Source organism: Asparagus officinalis, chromosome 10, assembly GCF_001876935.1.
Source record: "Asparagus officinalis chromosome 10, Aspof.V1, whole genome shotgun sequence".
Classification (NCBI taxonomy): Eukaryota; Viridiplantae; Streptophyta; class Magnoliopsida; order Asparagales; family Asparagaceae; genus Asparagus; species Asparagus officinalis.
Genome location: NC_033803.1, coordinates 22,612,977 through 22,623,901, shown reverse-complemented (window position 1 = coordinate 22,623,901; position 10,925 = coordinate 22,612,977).

Below are 10,925 nucleotides of genomic sequence, written 5' to 3'. Positions count from 1 at the left end.
CAAGTTGCTCCATTAAACTTGGTAGTAAGGTGGCCAAATCTACCCCCTACATCACTCCTCGAAGATGGTGTTAGGTCTCATGTTATGAGCCTACATCTTCTAATCTTGTTTTGGTGATTACAAACAATTCCTATATTGTTTGTCTACTATTTATACTTTCTTATTAGGTATTCTACATAAACAATATGTTGGAGGATGGATAGAATCTAGCATTTACGATCATATCTAATGGAGCTTGGCGGAATAGTAGAATGAAGCAATGCAATTCATGTTGAAGATCCAAGTTCAAGCTTCATCCGCAAAATGTACCAAATTAAGCTACAATGAAGATCTATCAATCTTTGGTAAATTAGTTTAGGGTTTATACTTTGTGTGTTAATATCTTAAGATTAATATTATACACACACAATTTAATGGTTTATGTGTTTTATCCACAAAAGTTTTTGCATAACAAATAGGTATATAATACTTATTTGTTTTCTATGTGGATAAGTTGCTTTGGTTTAGCTATATAGATATGAAGAAATATATATCTTCATTTTCATATTTATATGCTTCATATTCTATTGAATTTGCAAAATATTATGTTTATGGATTGAAGACTTACTTACACTATTTTCATATCTTGTATAAGTCCCTAAATCCATCCTAAAGTGTTTCAAAGTTTTGTTTAAGTCATTTTGGCAAAATCAAGTTTTTAACATGTTCATACTTATATGATTTTGCAAAATGATGAGATTTTATAAATGGGAAATGCAAATTAAAAAAAAAATTATAACATGTTCATTATCATGTTTACAATCATTTCCCAAAGTTTTATATTTTTCTGAATTTATTTGATATTTTTAAAAGATGTTTGAATTTTGTTTTTACTATTCAATTCAGGCTGATAACATGTTATCAGTTGACTGATCAGTTGACTGATGATATCAGTCGACTGATCAGTCAACTGAAGAATGTGCCTGCAATCTTTAAAAGTTTCTGTTCTGTTTTGGTCGGCTGACCAGTCGATTGATGATCCATTAATCGACTGATAAAGGTCATCAGTCGACTGATAAGCTGCTAATTGCTTTCAACGGTCAGCTCATCAGTTGACTGATGAAACCCGTCAGTCGACTGATAGCCTGTAACAGTTATTTTTCTAGTTTTTGTTTTTTTGTCATTTTGTTGGATTTCACTTGGGTTTTGAGCTTTGTTTCTTCATCCTATATATACCCTATATCATTTCACTTCTGAACTAAGAAGAGAAGTTTTAAAACAAGTTTAAAAAGAGTTTTAGTTTGTTTTAAGTGTTTGTTTACAAAATTAGTTTTGTGAAGATTGTTTTACAAGAAGAGGAGATCAATTTTAGTTTGGGCTTTCAATCTTCCTATCCCTCTCTCTTGTGATTAGAAAAGTATTTCTAAACTCATATCTCTAGCTTGTTTATACTTTAATTGTTATATTCATATTTCCTAGATTTAATTAAGTTTATATTTGATTTTCTCATTGTTTGCACACACAACCATTGAGCTTAACTATTTTCGCATATTGTTTATTTTGGGTTGTGGTGAGTGTAACCTTGAGAGTGAGCTTACACTTGGTTCTCATCTTGTATCAGAGAACAAACATTGTATTTGAGCCTAATTGTGAGATACACTTTGTAATACACTTGTATACCGAGAGAAGTGTGTTGTGAGAGATGGGGTCGTCCCAAGAGGAGTGGGGTAGGTGATAATGCCTAGAGGTAGGTTGTACTTCCTAACACTTGAGGGAGACACGAGCTATAGACCAACACTTAGTGAGTGTAAAGTGTGATTGCAAGAGTGTGAGATTGTAGAGTTTTCGATGATCTAAAAAACCGAGTGTGTAGAGAAGTTTCGGCTTCCAAACCGGGTGTGTCGAGATAATGGAGATCTCCTCGAGGTGAGGGAGACGTAGGTCATGGGGACCGAACTCTGTGAACATATCTTGTGTTTGAGTTTCCTTTGTGTACATTTATTTTGTGCTTGTAATTTATATTCTTGCTCATAACTCACTCATATATCCTTTGCAAGAATTAATTAATCAAATAAGTTTTAATCGGTATTAATATCTAATAAGATTAGCAATAACCCTATTCACCCCCCCCCTAAGGTACTTTCAATTGGTATCAGAGCTTGGTGCTCTTTGATTTGAGGTCTAATCACCTTGAGTTAAAGATCCCTTGTTCTTATTATTGTTGCTAATCTTGTTTTGATATTATTCTCCTTGCTTGCAAGTTTATTATGGATATGCATGGTAACCCTTGTTTAGGCTATGATATAAATGTTGCTCCTTTATTTAATAATTTTCCTTATGCTCAATGGATGTTTAGATTTAAAATATTTGTTAGATCTAAACATTTAGATTTATGGGAAGTTATTAATAGTGCTTATATTATGCCCACTTTAGAGAAATCCAAGTGGAGCAATCATGATAAGAAGATATTTACCGTGAACAAGTTATTGTTAGATTTTATGCTTAAAGTTTTTGAACCATCTATATCTAACAAACTTGTTTCTTTTGATAGTGCCTATTTATTGTGGAAACATATAGAGGCATATCAAGGTAACTTGGAGGAGATCCAACGGATTCCCATGGACTATACTTCAAGTAATATTGGAGCTTCATCTTCATTGGGCACACGACCACTAGGCGATAGCCCTAATGAGATATGCGAGTCCGATCCCGATGATGATCTATCCATTTATGAACTCGCATGTGCTTATGATAGATTAATGAAAGCCTATAACAAATTACATCATAATTTTGTAGATTTAAAAAGCAAGCATGTTATTTTAAAATCCGATCACGAGGCACTAACAACTAAGTTTGATATCATTGCTAATGAAAATGTAAACCTTAAAGAAAGCAATGAAAAATTAAAAATGGATATTGCTATTTATCTCATGAGAAAAATGATGCCATATTAGAAGTAGAAATAATTAGGAATGAATTTAATTCTTTTAAAATTAATCATGTTTGTTCTACTTCTATTGTCAATAATATTATGCCAAATGATGAGTTGAATAATATTATAGATCACATTTCTTCTTTAGATTCAACTCTAACTAAATGCATTTACAATCATAAGAAGTTTGTGAATATGCGTGCTAAGTCTAAAGCAAATAAGTCCACTCATTATGCACACGTACATAGCAAAATTTATAAGTGCTCTATTTGCGACCGAAAAAGCCATCTTGCTAAATTTTGTTATGATGCACATAAACATTCTAATAATACTATTTCATGTACATCTCATAAAGTTTCTACATCTTATACACATGCATATGCACATACTGCACATCATAAACATGCTCATGTGTATAAGTGTGAGTTTTGTGGTCGTTTTGGCCATTTGGCCAAATTTTATTTTGATTTAAAAAATATTTCTCATTTGCAAAAAGCTTCAAATAAATTACTTTTGTTTGCAAATGATTTCCGTGCACCACCACTTGGTCAACACAAACCTTTTAGACAATTTCATTACACACATTGCAATCAAGAAGGTCACATATATGAATTTTGTTTTGACCATATCCATGCACCATATATGTCCAAAATGGATCAATACCTTAGGGCTTTGAGCTTTAACGATAGGGGTCATGTCCCTAGACTCTTCGGTACCAAGAGTAACATGTTTAATTCTTTAAGAACAAATTTTTAATTTTTAAATTTTTTTAAGTTCTTAAAGATAATTTTTTTGCAAATAATTTTTAAAATCTTTAAAAGAAAATATTATATATATATATATATATATATAGAGAGAGAGAGAGAGAGAGAGAAATGGGTATGCTTGGTACCAAGCACAAATTTTGTGCTTGGTAGTGATGTGTCACATCCTCATCCACTCACTACCCATGTGAATGTGGTCCCATATTTTAATGAGTGGAGGAGAATGTGACACATCACTACCAAGCATAGCTTTTTGTGCTTGGTACCAAGCATACCCATATTGCTACACGTCTTATACTATTGATAAATAAAAATGATTTTTGTTTGTCAACCATAGTTCATGTTTCTCATGTGATTTATAGTCTTGGTTTGAACTATGTTGTTTTTTATTCATTTTGATGTGTTTGTGCTTCATAGGATCATTATAAAACACTCTTATGATGATATTTATGTGTTTGGGCTTCCGGATCATCTAGTTGTGGTTTATAATGTATTCCTTATGTGGTTTGATCAAGTTTTACAAAAAAAAATTCTTCTATTGATCAAACACTTCTTAGATATATACTTTGTTTATTATTTTCATATGAGAGGTTTATGGTTTGAGCAACCCCCCCGGGAGGTTTATCGGATGCTAAAAGCTTTATTTGGGTTGAAACTTATTTTAAAAGCTTGTTATGCTCACCTCTCTTGCTTTTGTCGAAAATGATACAATATATACACTTTGAATTTCTTTTAGTATCATTTGAGGCTTTTATTTGAACCTTCATGAGGTTCATAATTTAACTTTATTTGATTTCATAATCTAATTTTGTTTATATCCAAATAATGTTTATGATTGAGTATTGAGACAGATTTTATATGTCTATTTATGCTCTCAATCAATCATGTTTTATGGTGGATAATTTGTAACTTTTTTAAAAATCATTTGATGTTTAATTTTTTTAAATCTTTTAGGTTTTATGTTTTAGACTCTTGTGGCACCTTATATGTGTTCACTTAGTCTATCTTTGTATGTGAGTTACGTTTAGCACTTTTACATTTATGCTTGCTCACATTTGTTTGCCATGTTTATAATTGCATATTTTCCATATGACATTTTGATAATGGAAGCCTTCCCTATATTTTTTTATTTTTTGTTTATACTTACCTATGCTTTATGATAGGGGGAGCTTTCGCTCTCTTATTCTTTTGTTTTCCCCATTTTGATGTTGCCAAAGGGGAAGAAACAAGTTGACTATGAGTATATTTTAAGAGTATTGTGTTTTATTGTATATCTTATATACTCTTTGTATAGATTGTTTGTCATCATCAAAAAGGGGGAGGTTGTTAGGTCTCATGTTATGAGCCTACATCTTCTAATCTTGTTTTAATGATTAAAAACAATTTCTAATATTGTTTGTCTAGTGTTTATGTTTTCCTATTAGGTATTCTAGACAAACAATATGTTGGAGGATGGATGGAATCGAGCATTCACGATCATATCCAATGGAGGTTGGCGGAATAGTGGAATGAAACAATACAATTCATGTTAAAGATCCAAGTTCAAGCTTCATCCGCAAAATGTACCAAATTAAGCTACAATGAAGATCTATCAATCTTTGGTAAATTAGTTTAGGGTTTATACTTTGTGTGTTAATATCTTAAGTACAATGAAGATCTATCAATCTTTGGTAAATTAGTTTAGGGTTTATACTTTGTGTGTTAATATCTTAAGCTCAATATTATACACATACAATTTAATGGTTTATGTGTTTTATCCACAAAAGTTTTTGCAAAACAAATAGATATATAATACTTATTTGTTTTCTATGTGGATAAGTTGTTTTGGTTTAGCTATATAGATATGAAGAAATATATATCTTCATTTTCACATTTATATGCTTCATATTCTATTGGATTTGCAAAATATTATGTTTATGGATTGAAGACTTACTTACACTATTTTCATATTTTGTATAAGTCTCTAAGTCCATCCTAAAGTGTTTCAAAGTTTGTTTAGGTCATTTTGGCAAAATCAAGTTTTTAACATGTTCATACATATGTGATTTTGCAAAATGATGAGATTTTACAAATGGAAAATGCAAATTGAAAAATTCTTTTTTTAACATATTCATTATCATGTTTGCAACCATTTCTCAAAGTTTTATATTTTTCTGAATTTATTTGATATTTTTAAAAGAGGTTTGAATTTTATTTTTACTATTTAATTCAGGCTGATAACATGTTATCAGTCGACTGGTCAGTCGACTGATGACATCAGTCGACTGATCAATCGACTGAAGAATGTGCCTCCAATCTTCAAAAGTTTCTATTTTGTTTTGGTCGAATGACTAGTCGACTGATGATCTATCAATCGACTGATAAAGGTCATCAGTCGACTGATAAACTACCGATTGCCTATAACGGTCAGCTCATCAGTCGACTGATGAAACCCGTCAGTCGACTGATGGCCTGTAATGGCTATTTTGTTAGTTTTTGTTTTTTTATCATTTTTCTGGATTTCACTTGAGTTTTGAGCTTTGTTTCTTCATCCTATATATACCCTATACCATTTCACTTCTAAACTAAGAAGAGAAGTTTTAAAACAAGCTTAAAAACAGTTTTAGTTTGTTTTAAGTGTTTGTTTAAAAAATTAGTTTTGTGAAGATTGTTTTACAAGAAGAGGAGACCAATTTCAGTTTGGGCTTTCAATCTTCCTATCCCTCTCTCTTGTGATTAGAGAAGTGTTTCTAAACCCATGTCTAGCTTGTTTATGCTTTAATTATTATATTCATATTTGCTAGATTTAATTAAGTTTATATTTGATTTTCTCATTGTTTGCACACACAACCATTGAGCTTAACTATTTTCGCATATTGTATATTTTGGGTTGTGGTGAGTGTAACCTTGAGAGTGAGCTTACACTTATTTCTCATCTTGTATTAGAGAACAAACATTGTATTTGAGCCTAATTGTGAGATATACTTTGTAATACACTTATACACCGAGAGAAGTGTGTGGTGAGAGACGGGATCGTCCCAAGAAGAGTGGGGTAGGTGGTAATACCTAGAGGTAGGTTATAATTCCTAACACTTGAGGCCCATGTTATCTTGTTCACGAATTTTCACATCTTTTATCAGAACTTTTAAACCCTAGCAGTCACCATTTCCCTCATAAACCCTAGATCCAAGTTTTGTGAATCCAAGGGCTTTGAGAAGTAATTTTCGACGTGAAGGCGAGATTATTGGCATGTAGCTAAGGGATCTGACTTGGGGTTGCACTTTCAGACTTTCAACAAAGGTTTTCAGGCTTGTTCATCTCTGCTAACCCTACACCCCTTTTTAAAAGTGATTTATGTGAGATTTGTTTTGGTTTATTGAGCCTAAAACCTATTTTCATGCATAGAAATAGTTCTATTGTTGTATATGAGGTAAAGATCAAATCTTTTTGTGTTTAAAAGATTATAAACGAATTCTCTGAGGTAGATCAAGATTTGAAAGTAATTAAACATGAGGTTTAACTGAGCTTTGATGATTTTCATGACGTTTTGATGCTTTTGTACATGTTTAGGGTTTACATATAATTTTTAAAGTGATGATTCTTGTTTCATGTGTTAGATGAACTTCAGTAGTGATAACAAGTTTTTAAAACGTATTATACATGTTTTACAGCAAGCTAGTTGAGTTAGAATCACGAACACAATACATGAACACAACCTGCAGGAAACAGGCTCAGGACCTCTGGCCGGTCGACGGCCGCACAAGGGCCGGTTGACCGACCAGCAGCTTTGTGCATGCGTTTGATTTGTGCAAATAGTTGTTTGATCTAGGGGTTTCCTCGATGAGCCTACATTGTTATATGATGTTTGTTTTATGTTTAATACTTGAGATGATTGTGAACATGAGATTTGGATCCGCACATCGAGATACGTGCATGAACACTTGATACATGTTTTAATTGAGTATACATGAATAGTTGAGATACATAACACACGTATGAATTGTTAGTGTTAGTATGACACATGAAAATGCATAATTCATCAGTTGTGGATGCTTAGTGGTTAATCGGTATACCGCAATGAGACCGCGAATGAACTACACTTAGAGTTGGTAGCTTTCCCGCAATGAGACCGCGACTGGACCATACTCGAAGATGATCGGGGTTTCCGGATAGAGCTGATATGCCTATACCGCTGGATGATCATCTGGATGCATCATTCCGGAATAGGGTGATTTACCTATTTCCGCAAAACGATTGAGTAAAGATGTTGATGCCACATGATATTGTGAGTTACCTTACAAAAATATCGTTATTACATGTAGAGACTAGAGAGGCATGCATATGTACACAGTTTGTATTATCGCTCCCAGGTTAGACTACCCGAGAGTAGGGTACATTTGGGATACTTGACATGCATGGCATGTTCTATTGAGATAATTGTGTTGGATGATATTTTCCTTATGACTGCTCCACTACCCAAGCGTAGTCCGAGATTTTGACATTGGCTCATCATGGTTGAGGTTAGGAGTTGTAGTATTTCTGGTATGTGTTGTTTTTCATTCATAGAATTGGAATTAGTATTTAGTGATTCACAATTTCATTTATCACAATTAATCACATATTATTTTCAAATTTTGCGGGGTTTTACATAACGGGAGTGATGATGGCTATGTTAGAGGAATCGTCAAGTGTCATTTTGCTTAATGAGGAGAAGGTGATGCCGGATTTATTTACAGCGGGGGAGACACACGTTGACAACAACACTTGGTACCTAGACAATGGAGCTAGCAATCACATGACCGGCCACCGAGACAAGTTCAAGGAGCTCGACGAGAACATCAAGGGAACCGTCAAGTTTGGTGATGGATCTGCGGTAGAGATCAAGAGGAAATGCTCTATCCTCTTTCAGTGCAACAACGGCGATCAAAGGCTACTACCTGAGGTATATTACATTCCGAGTTTGAAATCTTTTCAAATTTTTCCCTCTCTTATTTTTATTCCATTTGAATTCTTTCCATAACCCCTTCCTAATCAATTCTCTAATCAAATCCCCTCTCCCATAACCGGGTCAATCACAATCAATTCATACCATTTTTCCTCCTAACCCATCACTCACGTTCACGCCTCTCTCCTCACGTTTCTCTCTCCCCCTTATCACCCTCTCACTCTCTCTCCAATCAGCCAACTCACACCTCCTCTCTCTCTCCAATCTCTTTTCAATCCCTGATATTTTGTCAACAATCTATTTTCAAAATCCCATAAATCACGTACACCAACTTCCTCTCTTATAATTCGTACTCTCTCTCCTCTCTCCTGTTCACCCCCAAAAGAAAACCCCTCTTTTCTTCTTCTTCTTCTTCTTCCTCAAGCACCGAACCCGACCCACGAACCCAGCCCTCCGCCGCCGAGTTCGCCGCCTTTCCGGGTTGCCGAAGATCTTGCACCCGAATCAACTATGCGAAGGATGCCTCGTCGCCAAGCAAGCAAGATTGCCGTTCCCTTCGCAAGCAAATTTCAAAGCTCAGAAGCCGCTGGAGTTACTACATGCTGACCTATGTGGTCCTATCACCCCATCTACACTTGCTGGCTCGTCGCTAAGCAAGCAAGACTGCCGTTCCCTTCGCAAGCAAACTTCAGAGCTCAGAGGCCGCTGGAGTTACTACATGCTGACCTATGTGGTCCTATCACCCCATCTACACTTGCTGGGAACAACTACTTCCTTCTCATTGTTGATGATTTCAGCCGATGGATGTGGGTATACATGTTGAAGGCCAAGAGTCAAGCTTGTGAAGCCTTCTGGTAGATTACTTGTGAAATGATGAATATAAAATGACAAGCTTGCATTTTGAAAGCTAGATAAATTTTAAGAGTTGTTATCGAAAAAGAAAATTAGAATAATTAAAAAGAAAAAATAAAACAGTTACTGTTCATATGAAATAATATATAATAATAATAATATATTTAAAAGGTTATTTTTTGGAATAATTTATTATAAATAAATTAAAATGATTTATTTTGGAATTAATAATTGAAAATGTCGACATTTCATGTGCATGATATGCGAAGCGGTTAGGCACGCAGTGTACATCCTCAACCGACTACCAACCAAGGCGTTGCACGACCACACACCCTACGAAGCTTGGTATGGTAAGAAGCCCCACCTAGAACATTTGAGAGTCTTTGGATGTATGACGTATGTGAAGATTGCAGGTCCTTCTCATAAGAAACTCGACGACCGGAACACGCAAATGGTGTATATTGGGGTAGAAGAAGGAAGCAAAGCGCATCGCCTCTACAACCCTCAACACGACAGAATTGTGCATGATATCTGTTAATGATAGTTCCTCATGTACGGTTTATAGTAGATGTTCATGGTTCCTGTTTTTTATTTATGATACTGTTAATTAGTATTAATTGTGTTTATCATTCCTTGTTATATTTAAGAATCAAGAGAAATACATGACTATAGTGATCTATGTGACATGAATAAGATTTAGAGGCTTGTGTGTTGCTGGCTTAGAAAATAAGAATAGCCGGAATGGGAAATCTTGGTACGTGTGATTAGACGTGACTGTTTATGTATCCTCTAGGGTCGCTCCAGTGAACCGATACGCACTGAGTTAGTCTGTTGGGCCAGTGAACCGATACGCACTGGGTTAGTTTGTTAGGCCAGTAAACCGATACGCACTGGGTTAGTCTGTTGGGCTAGTGAACCGATACGCACTGGGTTAGTTTGTTAGGCCAGTGAACCGATACGCACTGGATTAGTCTGTTGGGCCAGTGAACCGATACGCATTGGGGTTAGATGGTTGGACCAGTGACTTGTTATAGAATGGCTAGTTACATGAATTGTTTCTTGGATGAGTTTGGATCCTTGTGAGATATAAGCCAGTTATGTTTCTTTCCATACCTAGATCGGGATTAATATTTAATCATACCGACAATGTGAGGCATATGGTATATACATGGAGGGTTTCCTTGTTTGGATTATTTGCTCGACGGTACCTACGTCTCGACGTTGTTAGATTTTTAAGTATCAATTCCATTCTAGTTGTACTATGACTTTGATATTTGATATTTTCTCTTTAGATTATTAGTTTTCCAGTTCCATGCTTTTATCTATTCGTGTGATTACGCATTATTGCATGGTCGCAACACGACCGTTCTATTCTTCCTTTGGATTTGCTTGTGTGCCCATCACCACTACTGACGTAGGCACCTGTTTTCTCTGGTGTACGTCAGATTTAGATGACGGACAGGTCCAAGTATGG